Source organism: Mauremys mutica, chromosome 20 (genome assembly GCF_020497125.1).
Source record: "Mauremys mutica isolate MM-2020 ecotype Southern chromosome 20, ASM2049712v1, whole genome shotgun sequence".
NCBI classification, from domain to species: domain Eukaryota; kingdom Metazoa; phylum Chordata; order Testudines; family Geoemydidae; genus Mauremys; species Mauremys mutica.
The window spans coordinates 20,809,030-20,819,368 of record NC_059091.1 but is presented as its reverse complement, the minus strand read 5'-3'; the positions used below and the strand labels follow the sequence as shown (position 1 = coordinate 20,819,368).

Sequence of the window (10,339 nt, the reverse complement as noted above, 5' to 3'; positions counted from 1 at the left end):
GAAAAATCACAAGAGGACAAAGTAGATGCGGTATTCTTGTCTTGTTGCAGAAGGCAGTGGCCACCATGAAGCAGCTCATCTCCCACCTTCTGGGTAAGTTTGAAAGGAATTGGGTTATTTCTTCCAAGGGGGCTTGGCAAAAAAGAACCTTAGCTTAAGCTCTCTGGGGCAGGAAACTTGTCTTTATTCTCTGTTCGAACAGCGCCTAGCACAAGGGTCCCTGACCGGCTGCTGCCGTAATAATTGTGTTGGGTTCTCTGTAGGGCCCTTCACTGATAGGCATTCGGCCGAGATCTGTGACTCTTGAAATGAACACTCGTTTGATCAATGACCTGGAAGAAAACATAAAATCATCACTGATAAAGTTAAAAAACCACCGATTCCAAGGCCAGACAGGACTAGTGTGAGCATCTAGTCTGACCTCTTGTCTACATAGACCAGAGAACTACTCCCAAAATAATTCCTAGGGCCGATCTTTTAGAAACACATCCAATCTTGATATTAAAATAGTCAGGGATGGGAAATCGACCATGAACCTTGGTAAATTGTTCTAATGCAGTGGTTCCCAAACTTGTTCCATCACTTGTGCAGGGAAAGCCCCTGGCGGGCCGGGCCGGTTTGTTTACCTGCCATGTCTGCAGGTTTGGCCGATTGCGGCTCCCAGTGGCCGCGGTTCGCTGCTCCAGGCCAATGGGAGCTGCTGGAAGCGGTGCAGGCTGAGGGACGTGCTGGCCGCCGACCCCTGGACTAGATGATCAGCGATCTCTTCTGGCCTCTAAATCTATGAATACGCTGGTGGCTAGGCCTGGTGTAGATTTATTATTAGTTATTACTAGCTAATAAGCAAGTCCATGTGCTACCTATCATACTGAATCCTTTGCTATTTATCATTCCATGTCGATTATGAATCGTGGATTGTGGATCAACACGTTACTGATGTTCTTACAGCCGCACCTGGCAGATTAGAGCCCCATTGTGCTAAGTGCTGTAAAGCTAAATAGCAAAAGACAATTCCCACCCTGAAGGGATTATGCTCTTTTTGGCCCTGATTCTGCAAGGAGCCCCCTATGGAGTCTGATTGACTTTAATGGGCGTAGGGATCTCCTAATATGATGATCATCGCAGGATTAGGGCCTTAGCTAGAGAGAAGGAGGGTAAAGAGCAGAGGTGGGGTGGGAGGACAAAATAAGAGAGACACAAGCAGGCTGAGTTGTCTGCGTGCGGTGAGAGTCGTGTCCCTAGGGGGATGCACAGGTTTTCCAGGGGGTATTTCAACTCATCTGGATATTTGCCTAACTTTACAACAGGCGAGATAAAAAGCACTAGCCAAATCAGTACAAACTAGATACAATCAATTTAGGCTTGAATAGGGACTGGGAATGCCTGAGCCATTATGAACATTGAATCTATCTCCCCTTGTAAGTATTCTCACACTTCTTATCAAACTGTCTGTACTGGGCTATCTTGATTATCACTTCAAAAGTTTTTTTCTCTTACTTAATTGGCCTCTCAGAGTTGGTAAGACCACAACCACCTTTTCATGCTCTCTGTATGTGTATATATATCTCCTCAATATATGTTCCATTCTATGCATCCGAAGAAGTGGGCTGTAGCCCACGAAAGCTTATGCCCAAATAAATTTGTTAGTCTGTAAGGTGCCACAAGTACTCCTGCTCTTAGTGCAAACTAAATTTTCATACGGACAATGGCTTGTTTATACTGCTCTATGTACTATTCCCTAATGTAAGTACAGTATTTCTATTCCAGTTGATTTATTTTATAGTGATATCATAACAATGAGAGTCAGACATGTTTCAGTAACAGCGTGCTATGATACTTTTGTATTTTTATGTTTGATTTTGTAAGCAAGTAGTTTTTAAGCGAAGTGAACTTGGGGGTATGCAAGACAAATCAGGCTCCTGAAAGGGGTGCAGTAGTCTGGTAAGTTTGAGAACCGCTGTGTAACTCATGATGCAACTCAGAGAAGCCATATAACAAATGGAGGATTTAATCAGTAAAACTTCCTTAGCACATGGGGCCATCTGGTCATTGAGTCCAGGCCCCTGCTGTTGTACACGGTCCCATCATAGAACAGAATTATATGAATAGGGCGAATTCCATCTTCAGACTAGTTGGGTTATTTGCCACCACTAGTCCTATTGGAAACCTGTTCCAGATCCTCCTTCCTCTAACGTCCAGCCATCTTAGAGCCACAAGGGAAAGTACCTCATGTAATGGGCTGCACAGTGCTGGATCGCAAACACAAAGTGGTGAGAGCTGGGAAAAGCCCACGGCCAAGGGTTGTGAGCTCCTCTGCTTCTATTGTGCCTGGCATGACCTGTTGTTCAATTGCAGGCCTGCACAATTCATAAAGCAGCAAGGGCCATATTACTCCAAAGAAAACAGCTGAGGGCTGAACCCCTCCGGCCCTGCCGACCCCCCGGCTCGCCTCCTCACCCCCTACCACTGCCTGTCCACTCACCTCCTCAGCCCCCCCGCCTCGCCTACTTAGCCCCCGCCACTGCCCGCCTGCCCGCTCGCCTACTCAGCCCCCCACCCCCTGGCTCGCCTACTCAGCCCCTGCCACTTCCCGCCTGCCCGCTCGCCTCCTCAGCCCCTCCTCCCCCGCCGCCAGCTCACCTGCCCCCATGCCACTGCCTGCCCACTTGCCTCCTCAGCCCCCCACCCTCCCCAGCTCGCCTCCTCACCCCCCGCCGCTGCCCGCCCGCCTCTTCAGCCCCCCTCCCTCACCCGCCGCTTGCCTACTCACCCCCCATGGGCCGCACCGTGAGCCCACCTACTCCCCTGCCGCGGGCAGCACAGTGAGCCCACGCGGGCCGCATACGGTCCCAGGCCGCATGTTGTGCAGGCCTGTTCTATTGTAAACTGCTGAATCCATTGGCGGTAAAATAAGCTGAAAATATTTTTGATCCAAAAAGGTTTGGTCCCTTGATTTTTAAATCATCACCATGTGCCTCTGCATTTCTTAGTTCCAGCTGAGTGTGCGAGAGGAAGCATCAAGTAGCCATTCTCTGGGGCTGCTGCAGTGCAGCGAACAAAAGTAAACTTCTGAGATTTTCTCCTGCATTCCCAGCTCCAGACAGGGGCGGCTCTACAAATTTGGCCGCCCCAAGCAGTCATGCGCGGGAGGCGCCCCTGAGCCGCGGGAGCAGCGGACCTCCCGTGGGCATGACTGCGGAGGGTCCGCTGGTCGCGCGGCTCGGCTGGACCTCCCGCAGCTGCGGGCGGTTCGCTGGTTCGGCGGCTCTGCTTGAGCTGCCGCTGGCATGCCTGCGGGAGGTCCAGCCAAGCCGCGGGACCAGCGACCCGTCCGCAGTCATGCCTGCGGGAGGTCCAGCCGAGCCGCGGGACCAGCGAACCGTCCGCAGTCATGCCCACGGGAGGTCCGCTGCTCCCGCGGCTACTTGATGCCGGCCGACCGTCCCCTCCGCAGTCATGCCTGCGGCAGGTCCGCTGCTCCCGGGGCTCCGGTGGACCTCCCGCAGGCATGACTGCGGCAGGTCCGCCGGCCCAGCCTGCCGCCCCCCCCGGAAAGGGCCGCCCCAGGCGGGTGCTTGCCCCACTGGGCTCTGGATCCGGCCCTGGCTCCAGAGGGGTTTTTGCTGAGCAGTTGGGCTTCTGATGGTGGCATCCAAAGCATGTATCTGAGGCTCAGGTGTCAATGAAGGTAGCAGAGGGTCAGTTGATTCACAGCAGTACTACGGCAGCAGGTTACAAGGAAGTGGCTTTCACACTGCCTTCTGCGATGATCTGATAAATGTGCAGTGGGGACATTGGGTAATAGGAGAAGTGAGTCAGTCTCTTACAGTGTAGGCGTAGGAACGAGACAAACCTGAGTGTCCTCACTCAGTGTTAGCGCAGGCAAAACTCCCTTTGGGTTTAACGACTGAGGCCAGCTCATCAGTTGCTGTAGCTCTGCTGAAGTCAATAGAGCCACACTGGTTTGTAGGCTGAGCACAACTTGATTTTTTTTTTAAATTTCAATTACAATTTTCTTGGTTGTGGGAAACTATGGAGGGGTCAGGCCATGGGGGAAGTCAGCCAATATTTGTTTAATGACAGTAGACCTTGAGATTCAAAAAGTTAAAGCTCTGTAATTGTTAAAACACAAATTGTCAATATCAAGTCACAATATATCCAGTAAAGATCCTGAAATCAAACCGTAATAAGTTCTCAAGCAGCATTTTTCTTATTTTTCCTATCGGTCAATTTCAATAGTTATTGATGGAAATATTTTTTCATGGGTTTCGGTGTGTATGGCGAAACTGACGTTTACCAACATCTACCAATAAAAATTGAATCCTTCGCACCCTACTGGTTTACAGGTACCCATCCTCCCCATGAGGATAGTTTGGCCCTCTGAAAATCCCCCCAAATTGCTTTTATTATCTATAGACTATATTTCAGCCATGCTTGGGGGTCTCCACCAGTATCAGAGCCTTTCTGTGCTAGGCACTGTAGGGACACAATGCTTGACTTGAACTTACAGTCTAAATAGAAAAGATGGACCAAGGGGAAACTGAGAGGGGTAAGGACTTGTCCAAGGTCAACTGTCAGGTCAGTGACTGAGCCAGAAATAACACCCTGATCTCCCAACCTACTGCTCTATCCACTAGGCCACGCTGCCTCCTACAGGGTAACAGCACTAAAACCCAGTGCAGTAAGAGCATCCTTGGTTGTTTCTCCTCTTTCAGGCTTTTGCTGGCTCATCTGCTTCACGGGGACTCAATGTTTCACCAGCGATGGTAAGTTGATGCCAAGAAACATGGACAAAATACTCCAGATCTGAACCCAGGTGTATCCTTCCAGCCTTGGCTCCCCAGAAATGTGCATCTTATACTCCTCAGTAGACCCTTGGACAGTATAAGCTCATAGATAGTCTGACTTTACAACAAAGGGTAATGTTTATGCATCAGCCTTTGTTATCTTAAGTAGAGGTTTCCCAAACACTTCAGTGAAACAAAATGGTTTAAATAAAACAGTATTAATGAGAGAGAGAGATTTTTAGTGGTAAGGCACAAAAGTCAGAATTGGTTACAAAAGAAATAAAAAGATAAAACCTCAAACTAACTTCTAAACTTGAGCAAGCTCAATAAGATTTGAAACCAACATCCCTCTCACCACACCAGGCAGTTCTCAGTTCACAGGCTGGATTTCTTTTCATTCTGGGACCACTCCCCTTAGTTAAGTGTTTTTCAAAGATTCATTGATGTTATAAGCAGAGAGAGATAAGGCATTTTTGTCCCCCTCCTTACACCCCAATCCTTATGTGCTGGAAATATACTTGCTGGGTCCTGTGGGTAGGCAGTATCTGAGCACCAACCTGTCTTTCAGCTGATTTGTAAATTTCCTGTTGAGAACTCTCCAGTTGCTTAATCTCCAGTTAATCAGGGGATTTCTTTTAGCAAGTTGCTGGCATGCGAGTCTGTCCTTGTCTCTGAAGAACTTGCTTATGAGGACTACCCAGGAATTACAATCTATTTTAGTAATAATCATACAGGAAAATCTCATAATTTCACGTGCAGTGTTTGTTATACATATTTCAACAGGATAATAACATTAATCAGATTATGAGTTTCCAAATGATACCACACATGGCATACTTTGTACAAAATAGATCATAGCCATATAAAAGTGGTAAACGTGGGGTAGAGGGTGTCACACCTACCGTTCCCATGTCCTCTTGTTTTTCCTGGCTTCAGGGGAGAGGGATGGAGGCCTTTTCTTGATCCTTTGCCTGATGTGTTGAGAAGAGTGGCCTGCTGCCTTGGTCTTCCCAACTCAGCCACCTGCTCTGTTAGGTCCACTCTTTCTCCCTCAGTGCATGATTAACTAGGTTAATGAATGAACGTGAACCACACTGAAAAAGTGAAACAAAAGGTGCAAAAGGTTATCTGTTGCTCTCTTTAAATGACATGGTTCCTTCTTCCTTTCACAGATGACATGTGTCAGTATTCGACTACTTGTCCTTCTTTTGCAACCTGTGAAAACATCACCACGGGCTACCACTGCACCTGCAAACGTGGGTATATATCTAGTTCTTTGGAGGAACACTTCACTAATCCAACAGTGAAGTGCGTTGGTGAGTATCGGCTCCGGAGCCCAGCTAAGTGAGCGGGAACTCTGTAATGGGGCGAGAGGAATGTAGGTTGCTCTAATGCCATTGGGACCAGCTCTTGCACTTGTCAGAAAGTTGTGTATCAGTGTACTCCACTGACTGGTGAGCATGCTGCAGTGATTAAGGGTACGTCTACACTTCCATCGAGCTAGCATGCTAACAATAGAGGGTAACCAAGCAGGTGCGAGTGGTGGTAAGGAACTGAGACTGGAAACCAGTGTGTGGAAGTAGGGTGGGGAGACAGATCTGTCCAGGCAACAGGATGCAGGGGGAAGATGGGACTGGCCAGATAAATAGATTGGGTCAAGGAGTTGGGCTGGGAGAACAATAATGAGATTGGATTAATTATCTGGGGAGGGACAGTGGGACTCTCTGGGACTGGGGAATGTTGGGGGGCTGGCAGTGGGCACAGCTAGAAACTAAGAGGAGGAGAGAGACAAATGGAATGAGGAGCCGAGATGCAGGGGAACTGGCACTGGCTGGGAGAGGGGATCGGGACTGGGACGGGAGGACCGGGTGCAGGGGAACTGGGACTGGCTGTGAAAGGAGACCAGGACTGGGATGAGACACCTGAGGCATTCAGATTGGAACGGGGATAAGAGCCAGGGATGGGAAGAGACAGCACTGGCAGAGGGACATGTGCAGGGAGGTTTGTGGCTGAAGGGGCCAAGCTTAGGTATGAGCAGGCAGAAGAGTCTGTGCCCACTAGTGGACACTCCCCTCCAGAGCCTGGAATGGGAGCCAAGATTCCAGCTCTTCTGAGTCCCCACCTGGTGCCTGGCCAGGCTTGGTTCCGTCAGTTCTGCATGACTCCCTAGGCGTGGGTGAGTGTCTCAGAAGAAAATCTTGCCCTTGCCAGGCCACTCACACCATGATCTTTGGAGTTACTTTTATGCTTGCAACGATGGCCATGCATTGAGCTCTGGAGTCAAGATCTTTACTGATAGCAACATAACCAGAACCCTTCAAAGTTATTTCTTGCTGCTGCTGGTGGTGGACATGGATTTTAAGACAAAGCGGTGACCCTAGCAGGGGATTAGTCTGTTTCTGGACTAAAACTCACTGTAGCCTGTTCACAGGATCAGAACTTCCCTTCCCGCAACTCCCATCCTTTAGTCCTATTGTGAAATTCCCCAGGGTGCAACCTGAACTGCTGTGTCCCCTTTACTCTCTAGCCTCGTGTTCCTTTTATGCTGCTTTACTGTCAGGCCAGCTACTCCTGGCCTGCTCATGCACAGCCACTAGTCTGCAAAATTACTCCCAGATGTTTACATGAATGACGTCCCAGCCATTCATGAATAGATACAGGGAAACACCCACATATCTCCATTCTCAGCCTTGGCTCCCCAGAAATGTGTGTCTTATACTGCTCAGTAGACCCCTGGACATTATAAGTTCATAGATAGTCTGACTTTCCAAGAAAGGGTAATGTTTATGCCCCAGCCTTTGTTATCTTAATTAGAGGATTTCAAATACACTCGTTTAGATAAAACAATAAAACATGTTTATTAATGAGAGAGAGAGAGAGAGAGATTAAGTGGCAAGGCACAAAAGTCAGAATTGGTTACAAATGAAATAAAAAGATAAAACCTCAAGCTAATTCCTAAACGTTACCAAGCTAAATAAGATTTGAAACCAACATCCCTCTCACCACACCGGATGCTGCAGGCAGTTCTCGGTTCACAGGCTGGATTTCCTTTCATTCTGGGACCACTTCTCTTAGTTCAGTGTTTTTCAAGGATTCATTGATGTTATAAGCAGAGAGAGATAGGGTAGACAGAAGCGGCGATACAGACAGTTTTGTCCCGCTTCTTACACCCCGATCCTTGTGTATTGGAAAAACCCTTGTTGGGTCATGTGGATGGGCAGTATGTGAGCGCCAGATTGTCTTTCAGCTGATTTGTAATTTTCCTACTTAGGACTCCCCAGTTGGTGAATCTGTGATTATCCAGGGGATTTCTCTTTAGCATGTTGCTGGCATGCCAGTGTGTCTTTGTCTCTGAGACACTGGTTTATGGGTACTACCCAGAATTACAACACATTTCAGTAACAATCAGACAGGAAAATCTCAATTTCACATGTACTATAATTGCACACATTTCTACAGGATAATAATATTCATCAGATTATGAGTTTCCAAATGACACCACACAAGGCATACTTTGTACAAAATAGATCATAGCCATATAAAAGTGGTGAACATGGGATAGAGGGTGTCACACCTACCATTCCCGTGTCCTCTTGTTTTTCCTGGCTTCAAGGGAGAGGGATGGAGGCCTTTTCTTGATCCTTTGCCTGATGTGTTGAGAAGAGTGGCCAGCTGCCTTGGTCTTCCCAACTCAGCCACCTGCTCTGTTAGGTCCACTCTTTCTCCCTCAGTGCATGATTAACTAGGTTAATGAATGAATGTGAACCACACTGGAGAAGTCAGACAAAAGGTGTAAAGGGTTATCCATTGCTCTCTTTCAAAGACATGATTCCTTCTTCTTTTCACAGTCGACAGATGTCAGGATTCGTCCACTTGTCCTGCTTTTGCAACTTGTGAAAACGTTGCTGGGGGTTACCACTGCATCTGCAAACATGGGTTTGCATCTAGTTCTGGGGAGCAAAACTTCACTGATCCAACAGTGAAGTGCATTGGTGAGTATCGGCTCCGGAGCCCAGCTAAGTGAGTGGGAGCTCGGTAATGGGGTGAGTGTAATGTAGGTTGCTCTAATGCCATTGGGACCAGCTCTTGCACTTGCCAGAAAGTTATGTATCAGTGTACTCTACTGACTGGTGAGCATGCTGCAGTGATTAAGAGTACGTCTACACTTAGAGGCTAACAGCGGTCTGTGAGCCCTCTAGTGGCACGTGCTGTGGTCTGTGGTTCAGAAACTGCCCACAAACCAGTGTGGGTGTAGCTAGGCCCTTGCATGTTTGTGTATGTTTGTAGGCAGTAGCATATGGGAGCCAACGGCCCCCATGCATTTTTTTCATATTGTTGTTATAAGGAAAGTTGCATCTGTAGTGGTGCCACCCTCTTGGGCCCCAAGCAGGTGTGAGAGGTGGGATTGAACTGGGACTGGAAACTAGTGTGTGAAAGTAGGGCAGGAAGACCGATCTGTCCAGGCAACAGGATGCAGGGGGAAGCTGGGACTGCTAACTGACAATGTATGAGGCTCACTCATTGCAAGATTGGTAACTGTGAGAAAGCTCTGTCCTCGTCTCCATGGGTCCCACGTTTTCCTGGTGGATTTGCTAGCCTCAGAGGCTCACTGTGACCCTCCACGTAGCCCTTCTCTCTCTAGAGGCCAAGGGTCACAGCCTACTGAACCATTTTCATCATAAGCCAGCAAGGGAGCTGAGGAGAAACTATCCTCCCTTGCACAGTCTCTGTTGTTTCCCAGTTTCAGTGATTAATCAGGGGTGGGGGGGAGCCTGGGCCCACCCTCTACTGCGGGCTCCAGCCCAGGGACCCTAATACTATCAGCTATGGTAGCCGACCTTTTTAGAAACAGGACACGTACAATTCCCCGGGCTACTTCCCCACAGCATCCCCCACTTCCTCAAGCTCTACTTCACCCTTACCTCAGGGCCTCCTTCCTTGTGCCTGATATGGTGTGTACTGCTCAGGCTCTCCAACAGCGCAGCTTCCTCCTACAGCTCCTGACATGTGCGGCCACCTGACTAACTGGGAGGTTTTTAACTAGTTTCATCCAGCCCCTGATTGGCTTCAGGTGTCCCAATCAACCTAGCTGTCACCACTGCTTTCTGGAAGGATCTTAATTGGTCCTGGGTCTCTTGATTAACCTGAAGCAACTGCCATTTGGTTACTATGGTAACAGGGATTTGTTTAGCCTGGGGCTAACATACCTGTTTTTCACTACTTTCCTATAGCCATCTGGCCTTGCCCCGTCACGTAACGTACAGAGTATTCTTCCAATCATGGAAGCCTTGGCAGAACATTCCCCACTTTTTGGCATCAGAAAACAGGCGGCAATAAAAACAAGTTCACTTTCTTCTTAGAAGGCGACTAATGAGCCATTCTCACTTGCCAATCTGTTTGTTAGGCTTCACATATTCAAACATTGATTTGGTCAGGTAACGGTTCTGATCTGGGTACTCTCGCTTTGTCAGTGAAAAATCAGCCTCTAGATCCTGGCATTTCTATGGGCCCTTCTCAGTCCAATATGCAAGCCCTCTTGAGAAGTCATGTCC

The 10,339-nt window shown here is 48.4% G+C and overlaps 1 long non-coding RNA gene across 2 annotated transcripts; it reads right to left on the bottom strand.

The window, feature by feature from the left end:
* Window positions 1-233: 233 nt before the first annotated feature.
* On the bottom strand, window positions 234-9,925 carry LOC123353473. Of its 2 annotated transcripts, none has more exons than XR_006574506.1 (5): window positions 9,710-9,925; window positions 8,366-8,557; window positions 5,690-5,881; window positions 5,345-5,498; window positions 234-332 (listed from the first exon to the last, which is right to left on the bottom strand). It is a non-coding gene; the product is annotated as an uncharacterized LOC123353473 (long non-coding RNA). The 2 variants fall into 2 exon arrangements; XR_006574507.1 differs by lacking the exon at window positions 234-332 and adding an exon at window positions 701-805.
* Between the last annotated feature and the right edge of the window lie 414 nt (window positions 9,926-10,339).